We start from the raw sequence: 10456 nt of genomic DNA on the forward strand, positions 1-10456 counted from the left end.
GAGCAATGGGTGGGTCAAGATAGGTCTGCTGCTCCATGTGGGTCACCTCTGAGGCTGGGTATCAAACTCATGCTAAAGTGGCTTTAACTTCTTATTGCTGTGCTTTATCCCACTGTGCTACCAAGGATGGCCCTGATTGTGATTTTAACTTAATCTTTGTTCCTGAATTCTTCTCTTGTTATCTACCATAGCCTTTCTTAGGAAGAGATACCCAATCCTTAATCCTGGACTGTTTGTTCCTGGATGGTTGGTTTCTGCCCTCCTCTGATAACCATCATTCCAACTTGCTGTCATTTCTAAAAGAATGATTTTTTTTTTTTTTTCATAAAAGAGCTGGGTGTAGGCAGGACATGTGCGCAATGAGAGGATTCACCAGAGGCAAAGTGGGGAACTTGCAGGTGGATTGATTGAAATATACTGCTAAAGGGAGCAGTGGACAAGACAGGAGCAGTATGCTGAGCTATATATGGGTTAGTTCCCTGGCTAGGGATCTGATTCAGGCCATAATGGTCATAGTGCTGAGCCTTAGCCACTAGACTGCCAGGGAGGACCCTAAAAGAATAACTGTATTATATTCAATCCATATGTTTAAATAGTACATTTCCTTTGTAACCATTTGTTTATATATACTTATCTTCATTGTAATCTGCTACCATTCTATCATATTTGGTATGTGTTTGGTCTTTATTTACATCTGTGTAGGTTCCATTCACTTAGGTGGTATTAAGAAATTGCATCATTTTCTGGATTCTGACACTAACCTATCTGCTAACAAGTAACTGGGCTTAATTAGTTTGTTCATTCTGAATACTAGAATACTAAGTGCATCTTAGAAGCCTGACAATATTACAGCCACTTGAGAGACAGACTTAGACAAGACACAGTTTTCTATTGAAGAAATACATTCTTGATGAGAGTGTAAACAAATAAGAAATTTAAATACAATATTTTAACATTAAGTTCTAAGAACCTTCTCAGCAGAATATAGTACTGTATGTCAGTAAATGACGTTCCCATAGCATTTGTTCTACTAACATCTGCTTAAGACCTATGATATGCCCGGCATTTTATTAGCATGTGAGTCCTGGACCAGCATTCCTTCCTGAGAATTTTGAGTCTGATCCAGACAGTCACATTAATCTTGACACTAATAAGTTATAGAGGGTAGTCTCTGAAGCCTGTCTCTGCTCTCTTAATCCCCAGTTTATCTATCTTGGACCCTGATACTATAGGATCAAATCCTATAGTATGCTTTCAGTCATTGCAGATTCTCTTCAGAATCCATGAATTGAGTAAATGTTTCTTTTGAAACTTCTGGATTGGCTGGAACTAGATATCCTAAAGGGGTAAAAGTTTTCTGAACTGATTTCAATGCTGTTGGAACAGATAAAAGGAGATCATGTTGATAAACCTAGTATAAATTTCAAAAGTCAGCATTAACCCCTGAGTAATAGAATTTTACAGAATTTGTATTTCTGGTGGAAATGAGCCAAGATGTCCCAACTATGTTCTTAAGTCACTGAACAGAGAGCTAAACAGTCTCTAGGACTTTGAGGTTTGATAGTGACTGCCCAAGGACTTCTAAAATATTCTGTACTCTGAGTTAAAGCAGGTCATGCATGACTTTTGACTGATGGAATGCTATCTGGAACTGACATGTAACATCAAAGATTCCTTAAGACATTCCAGGGAAATGTGGATTTTTCCTGATGCCTTGAATTCTAAATTTAACTATGCTCACCTTGCCAATCTTTTGCTCTACTTCCCTAATTTTTACCAGTCCTAGCCTAACAGAGTATAAATCTGAAACAAGTCTGGAAATAATTCCCTACCCATTAATGTTCTTAAAGTTTCATAAGGATTCTGATGAATATCTTAGAGAAGACAGGAAGGCCAAATTGAGGCAAGCACTCAGAACCAGTGTGGTGAGTGAAGAACAATCTAGAGCTTTGTAGCAAATAGAACTGATGCAATGGCCCCAGACACAGGCAACAACCCTAAGTGTTTCAGTTGTAATTGTGAGACAGTGGAAGTGCAAAAACCAGTCACTTAATCTCTTTTAATATCCATTTCCTTAACTATAAAACATAGGCACTCTAACTCACAATATTTGTCACATAATCTAATAAGGAAAATCACATTACAGTATTAAAATAAATTAAGGTATTAGTAAATATATTAGTAAGGCAGATTATATAGTACTGTCACTTCGCTCTTTCTCATTTCCTATTTACTTAACTCTTATGAACTTTCAGTAAATTATATTTCCTTCCTCTCTTATTAATGAACATGCATATCTTAATGTTTCAAAATATCATTTGGAAGTTTGATGGCAAAAATTTCATCATACCCCTTATTTGCATTTGTTTTATCTGGAAAAGTTTATTCTTAAAAATTTGAAAAGATAACAAAGACAAAACACAGAAAATATAGCTAATTTTGCTAATGGACATAGATTTTAAAATCCTCAGCAACAGCTTAGTAAACTGAATTCAGCAATGCAAAAAGGATTGTACACCATGACAAAGTAGAATTTATTCCAGGGACATAGGATAATTCAGCATCCAAAAATCAATCAGTGTGATTCACCATATCAACAAAAGGAATGATAAAAACATAATCATATCAATATAGATGCTGAGAAAGCATTTGATGACATTCAACATCCACTTATGATTTTTAAAAATACCACCAGACTGGGAAAAACCCATAGCTAACATGATTCCTAACATTGAAAAATCCATAGCTAACATGATTCCTAACATTGTAAAAGTGAAAGTTTTTCTATTAAGACCTGGTATAAGACAAAGATAGCCACTTCCACCACTATTATTCAGCATAGCAATGGTTGTTCTAACTAGAAAATATTTTTAAAAATCTAAATTGAGAAAAAGTAAAACTATCATTAATTGCAAATGATTTGATAATATACATAGAAAACCCTTAACCTATAACTCCACTATAAAACTAATTGAAATAAATCAGTTCAGCAAAGTGGCAAGTCACAAAATCAATACATAACAATTAGTTGCCTGGCTATATGCAAATAACTAACTATAACAAAGGAAGTAAAGTTACCTTACATAAAATATATGAAACTATAAGCATTGGTAAAAGAAATAGTAGACATAAACTAATGCAAAGATAATCTCTGTTCATGGGTTATAATAATTAATATTGTCAATTAGTCATCTCAATCACAGAAATATAGATTCAGTGCAATAACTATCAAAATTTCAGTGGATATCTTTAAATAAATAGAACAGAAATTATTATAACCACAAAGGACAACAAATAGTCAAAGCAGTTACAACAAAAAAGAGAAAGAATGGCAACATCACACTCCCAGACTTCAAACCACACTACAAAACTATAATAACCAAAACAGTGCAGTGTGGTACAGAACAAAACCAAACAAATATATCTATGGAGTAAAATATTCCAGAAATAAACCCACACCTATGTTGAGTGTTAAGCTACAACAAAGAAGCCAGTAAAATACACCAGCGCAAGGGAAACCTCTTCAATAAATGGTGATGGGACAACTGGACAATCTCATGCGAAAAACTGAAACTAGATTACCATCTTACTCTCTACACAAAAAGCAATTCAAAATGGATAAAGGACTTGGATGTGAAATCTAAAACCATAAAATACATAGAAGAAAGCATGGACAAAATACTCCAGAAGATGACCATCCATGGATTTATCTCCAAAAGCAAAAAAAGAAAGAAAGAAAGAAAGAAAGAGAGAAAGAGAGAATATATAAAATGTTCTGCATAGCAAAAGAAATTGTCATTAAAACAAAAAGATACCCTATGAATGGGAGAAAATGTTGCACACCATACATCAGACAAAGGCCTGATACCCAAGATCTACAAAAGAATTTATGCAAGTCAACAAAAAGAGTACAATTAGCCCTTCTAGAAATGGACAGAAAAAGGAAATGTAAAAACCACAGTGAGATATCACAGCACACCTGCTAGGATGGACCATATCAAAAGGATCAGAAAAAGTATAAGCAAGGATGTGGATAAAACAGACCCCTCATAGTGATAGTAGGAATGGAGACTGACCCAGTCCCTTTGGAAAACAGTATGGAGGTTTTTCAAAATAATAAAGTGCATGTACCATATGACTCTGCAATTCCACTGCTAGGTATCTGCCCAAAGAATATAAAATATTTTACTTGAGGGGAAATATGCACCCCTATGTTTATAGCAATCCTATCTACAATATCCAAGCTGTGGAAACTACCTGAGTACCTCAAACAGATGAGTGGATCAGGAAGATATGGTATATATATGCATAATGACATATTACTCAACTATTTAAAAGGATAAGTTTTTAGGACTCTTCCTGGTGGTGCAACAGGTTAGAGTGCAGCACTATAAAGCTAGTCTCAGCCACTTCAGCACAAGTTTGATCCAGGCCAGGCAGGTGACCCACATGGCACATCAGACCTTTCTTGTCTCGCCTGCTGCTCCCCTCAGCAGTGTACTTTTGTCAATCTGCCCGTTCTGCTCCCCACTCTATCTCTGCCCCTGTACCTCTGGCTTGTACCCCATGTCTACATGCATAAATAAATGAAATCTTTACAAAAAGTAAATAAATAGATAAATTTTTGCTATTTCAGGATAGAACTGGAATGGATTATGCTAAGTGAAATAAGTCAGATGAAGACACATACCAGACGGTGTCACTTACATGTGGAATACAAAGAATAAAATCAGATAAAACCAAACCAGTAACAAACCCTAGAAATCTGACCGTAGAACTGAGGCTACCAGAGAGGGAGGTGGAGAGGTGGCAAAGAGAACAGAGTGGGGAGTGAAGAAAACCAGACTGAGGTAGTGGACAACGGGAGCTTGGATAGTGGATAGGGTATAGTTATAAGGAGATCCTATATCTCTGAAATACAAACAAAATTTAGCTGTAAACTAAATTTATCTCAATTAAAATAAAAAGTATAAAAGCTTGATGCACTCTATCAACACAGGAATCAAAGAGAGATGTTTTCTTGTTATTAGTAATTTATTTAAATATATTGATATATTATTTGTATAAGCCTGGGACTTAATACATAATATTTAATGGTTATCCTTTGTAATAAAAGATTAATAGTTTGAAAAAAGCTATTTATAAAATTGTAGTATGTACAATCTGATTATAAACTGATGCTCCCAGGCTGAGAAAACAAGTAAGGCCTGTGATTTGGATGACTAAATCAGTGTGCCATCAGTAGTTCCTTAAAGCTGTATAAGTTATTCCATAAGCCCATATTTAGAGACTTTTAAAAAATGCAGATTATTGGTGTGAGAAGCCAGTTAGTCTCCAAAGGCACATTTGCAGGCTGTTGTGCAAATCTGCATTTGAGCTTGTTTCACATTATGATCTTAGTGAATTCTTGACCAGATGGACTTGAACAGCTGCCACCCATGCCCAGTAAATCCCTTTGCTTGAGAAGACAAAATAGTTCATTTGTTTGCAATTCCTTTCTGAAAGCACACAAGGACAATTTTCTACATTGTGAATTACTTCTATCAGAGCAACATTTTCCCTGAAAGATCATGACTCATTATGCTATTTAGAAACAAACAAAAAAATGCACATTTTTTTCAGAAATCTTATAATTTGTGCCCAGAGGGACAAGTTCCTTTCCAGATTAAGTTTTTAAAAATGTTCCTTAGTTGCCATTATGTTCAAATTGATGTGGCAGGTCATAACTGAGAGAACCCCCTCCGAAATAATAATGCCTTACATTTCTGTACCACTTTATCCTTTTCAAAGTGCTGTCAGACATATTATATCATTTGATCCTCAAAACAACTCAGGGAGGTAGAGAAAGTGGGTGTTTTTATTCATTACTTTATAAAGAAATCTATTCATCCACAAATACTATCTGAGTATCTACTAACTCAATGATACTGTGCAGAGTATTATAAAGGATAAAGTAATATGTATTCCTAACAGAAGAATATATTTAGTAGATAAGACATTAAAAACAAAGCTGGATAATACAAAAATGTACGTGTCTCAAAGATGACAAAAGGCAATTTATAATTAAAATACCAAAGGTGCTTATAATGAGTTCTGATGTGTTCTGGAGTTTTCAGGGGTATTTTGTGAGGCAGGTGTCTTTTAGAATATATATGCTTTGAAAGAAGTTTAGACTTTAGTGTAATCGATGAAAATGTTTACCCTGACATCACACACACTCATGTAACCTTCAAAGTACAAGATTTGGGCATTCATCAGGTTTATTCTGATACTCAATGCTGGAACCATTTCTGTGACACTTCGGGCAAAAATGGTTGAAACAGCTATAGTTTTTAAGAAAATTCTGACTGGAGCGACACAAAATGAATCTATTTTATTTTCCTGTGGAAAACCCTTAGTGTATAGTACACAGCTATCAGATCTCTTTCTATGGAGTCTTGAAATTTCTTCAGGTGATCACAATCTCCTAATACTGCTAACCCTCTGTCTTATTTGTATAAATCATCTAACCTGCTATTATCTAAAAGCAATACACCATTGTAGTTATCAAAAGTTTAAATAACATTCTTATGTCCTGGACTCTAAACAGATTTTTATTTTCATGTCAGTTGCCCCATGTCAGTTAACACTGCTACATGTGATTGTTTTTCACACAAAATAGTAACTATCATGTAAAAGTCGCTTAATTAACATGCCAACAATGAGTTTTGAATTCTTTCCTAAAAAATGAAAGCCACTTATGTTGTTACGACTTTCCCCCTTGTTTTCTATTTTTCCTTATTCTAATTCGTATCCACCCTGATGATGCTTGCTTAGGGATTAATACCAAAGCCCCAATATAGCAATGATCCTTGTCATTTGGATTCTCATTTTTCTTAACTGGGAAAATAAAAATTAATAGCTCATGTAAATTAATAAGCCAATACTGACCTCTGGTGTGTAATGAAGAAATTGCTTACTGGATGAACTAGTGGACACTTGGGGAAAGTTTTCTGTTTTAATGTAAGGAAATCTTTGTCGAAGCAAAGAAGTTTCCTGAGTTATAATTACAAATGTGGAAATTGGGGGATGTAAAAGTAACTGGATGGAAAGAATTTCTCTCTGTTGGTCCCTTGTGAGAGATAGAGGAAAAGAGAAAACCACTGACACAGGAACATACATATTAAATGATATCTTCACTCAATTTGAGTTAGCTTTAAAGTTACTGTAAAACAATGGGTAGAAAAATTATCTACCTTCTCTTAGTTGACTCCATATGGGCTTTTTTTTTTTTAATGACTGATTGTGAATTTGTCTGTTTTCTTACCAGATGGTAGATGTATATTCATTGTCTGCTATATTCCAAAATGCCTCTCCCCTTATTTCAGACACAGGTTCCAAAGTCATCCTGTTCGTTATCCTGTAAATTTTCCAAATTATCAGTCCATAGGTTTAGTTATACCTACTTTATTGTTTATAAGCCTAACATTTGTTAGAGTGCTTCTTACATCAGATTGCCCTTTCTCCTTAGGAATCACAAGGTTTTCTTTTGCAGTCTGCTCAAGCCAACCTTTCTGTGATCATCTCTCTCCTTGTTCCCTTCTGGGTAAAGCCATTATAGCATTGACAGCCAGGGCCACAAACTGAATAAACTGCCCTGCACACAGAGGTGTCAGTCATGCTGGCTAAGACCTGCACTGCTGTCTGTTGCTGGCCTCCCCACTCCAGTAGCAGGGCTCATTTTTCCTGGAAGCACACTTGGGGGCTCTTAGCTAGTGGACCCAGATTCTAACTTAATCCTAGCACTGCCACTGACTTACTACAAGACCTGCATGTCAGTTCAACTTATAGATTGCTAGACTTCTATTTCCTAATCTGTAAAAGGGAGTGATTAGGTAATCACTGGCACCCCTTGTGGTGCTCATATTCTACACAGCTTGGTGCCCATATTCTACACAGCTTTACATCTGCACTCAGTCAGCAGCTTGGAATCCTGGATTCTTTACCTGCAGTGCTTCCCCAATTCCCTTCTCCCAGCTTCTAGTTTGTTTAGGTGTTTCTTCTATATACTTCCTAAATCCTCTTCCCCTTCCTTGTGTCTTTTTTAGTCTGTTTCTCTCCCTGCCCTTATTTCTTCTTTCCTTGTAAAATTCCATCCTAAGATCCTTAGACTAGACAGACTAAGGAATGCATGACATCTATATGACTGCCTAGTATGAGTTAAAGTCTATGCATGACATCTATATGACTGCCTAGTATGAGTTAAAGTCTATGCATGACATCCAAATGACTGCCTAGTATGAGTTAAAGTCTGATCTGGTAAGGGATTTGTTGCACGTGAGAAACCTCCATCAGTATCAGAACCCAGATAGGTGAGGAGAGCATCCAGATGTTGTATAACTTGATACCTAAGGCTTCAGGATTTGTGGGGGGAATTACAGTGTCACAGACAGGAACTTCAGCAAGAGAGGAAACTAAACAAAGGTACCCAAGTGGAAGTGATAGTTCAGCATGAAATTTCAGGCTCAAAGCAAGATGAGACTCTTAGTATAGGAGGCCTCCTTGGTGCTGAGGATTGGAGCCAAGTAATGGGAGAAATAAAGGGTCCATGTAGATGTGGAGGTGGGCCAACAGAGAATGTCAGAGACTAAGAGAATAGAGACGAGCATCACTACAGAGGATGTGACGTGGTGTGGAGGTCAGAGGAGGTGTAAACATATATGGTGATAACAGAGTGTACATTGGGTTCACCTTGGAAGAATAAGTGGAGCAAAAGGGAGTCTACACATAGTGGTAGCTTAGGTTAGAAGGTGGGTTTTGAGTGGAATCTGAGGAACAGATTGCAACAATATGTTAATGACAGTATCGCTAATGCCGATACTTTGTTGTGGATATTTAGGATAATTTTTTTTGAATTTTTGATAAGAAAAACAGTATTCAGGGTAAATTTGGGCTTCATGCAGTAATTTATTCTCAAGTAATTTAGGGAAATATTTCTTTGACTGAATAATGAAATGTAAGAAAAGAAAGACTATGCCAAGAATATGGAGAAATTGGAACATTAGCAAACTGCTGTAACTCAAAGTTCAATACCTGTGTACCTTGCAAACAACCTCTCCCTATCCAGTTATAAATCTAAACATATTTTCACTTTTTTAATAAAAGGAAAAGAATATTTAAAGCATCACATTTAAAATAACCAAAAACTGAAAACAACCCATCATGAGAAAAAAGGTTAAATTGTGTTCCATTTGCCCTTGGAATATTGCAGAAAAATTAATAAGTATGTATTACTGCTTTGAAAACAGGGTAGATGAGTGTTGCAAAAGGTTGAAGGACAGAAACTATCTAAAAGATATGATTTTCATAATGCAGTGCAAGAATACAAGAAAGCAGAAACACTTGGTGCATCTTAAAATTTTAGCTTAAAGTAGGTACTTTCTCACTTTTACCCACATTTCAATGGGCTAAGTGATCATATAGCCAAGCTAGATGCAAACAGGAAAGTATTCTATTCACGCATTCAAATGTGGCAAGTTTGAGGAGGGAACAAAGAATTATGAACATATGAAACAATCTACAACAATCACAGCTTAGATCAATCATGGTGCAGCCTCTCAGATTGGGAGAGGAATCTATGTTTTGTGAACTCGTTGCAACAAAATATTATTATAAACTGAAGAAATAAGGGATGTGACTAGTGAATTGACAGTCATTACCTGTGGAGCATAACTTTCCATTTTGTTTACTTCTATTTTTTTTTTAAGGTTTATTTATTTATTCATACAGAACTGGGGTACAGGCCAGAGATGCGGAGGGTGAGAGGATTCACCAGAGACAGAGTGGGGTACAGAACAGGCAGATCGACGAAGTACTGCTGAGGGGAGCAGCGGGCGGGTCAGGAGAGGTCTGCCACGCCATGTGGATCTCCTCCTGGACAGGCAGGGATTGAACTCATGAGGAAGTGGCTTTAGCTTCTCAGTGCAGTGCTTTAACCTGCTGCGCCACCAGGGAGGGCCCTACTTCTATTTCTTTTAAGGATGTCTTAGAATTTTCATTGTATATATCCTCTGTTTACTCCAAGATATGTACTTAACTTTTTGATGCAATTATGAATGGAACTGTTTTCTTGGACTTCTTTCTCTTCTAGCTCATTGTTTCCAGATAAAACATAACTAATTTTTGCAGATCAGTTACTTTACTGAATAGATTTATCATTTCAATTAGTATTTTTCATTCAAATTATTTTTGTAATTGTTATAATTTCCATGTGTATCGTGTCATCAGCAAATAAGGCAGTTTAATTCTTTCCCAGTTTGGATTCCATTTAATCTTTCTCTTGCCTAATTGCTCTAGCTAGAACAGTTATTACTATGTTGAATAATTGTGGTGAAAGTGGACATCTTTTTCTTGTAACCCATTTTATAGGAAAAGCTTTCAATTTTTCACCATTGTATAAGATGTAGGCTGTGAATAT

This window comes from Condylura cristata, unplaced genomic scaffold (genome assembly GCF_000260355.1).
Source record: "Condylura cristata isolate star-nosed mole 26May11 unplaced genomic scaffold, ConCri1.0 scaffold00002, whole genome shotgun sequence".
NCBI classification, from domain to species: Eukaryota; Metazoa; Chordata; class Mammalia; order Eulipotyphla; family Talpidae; genus Condylura; species Condylura cristata.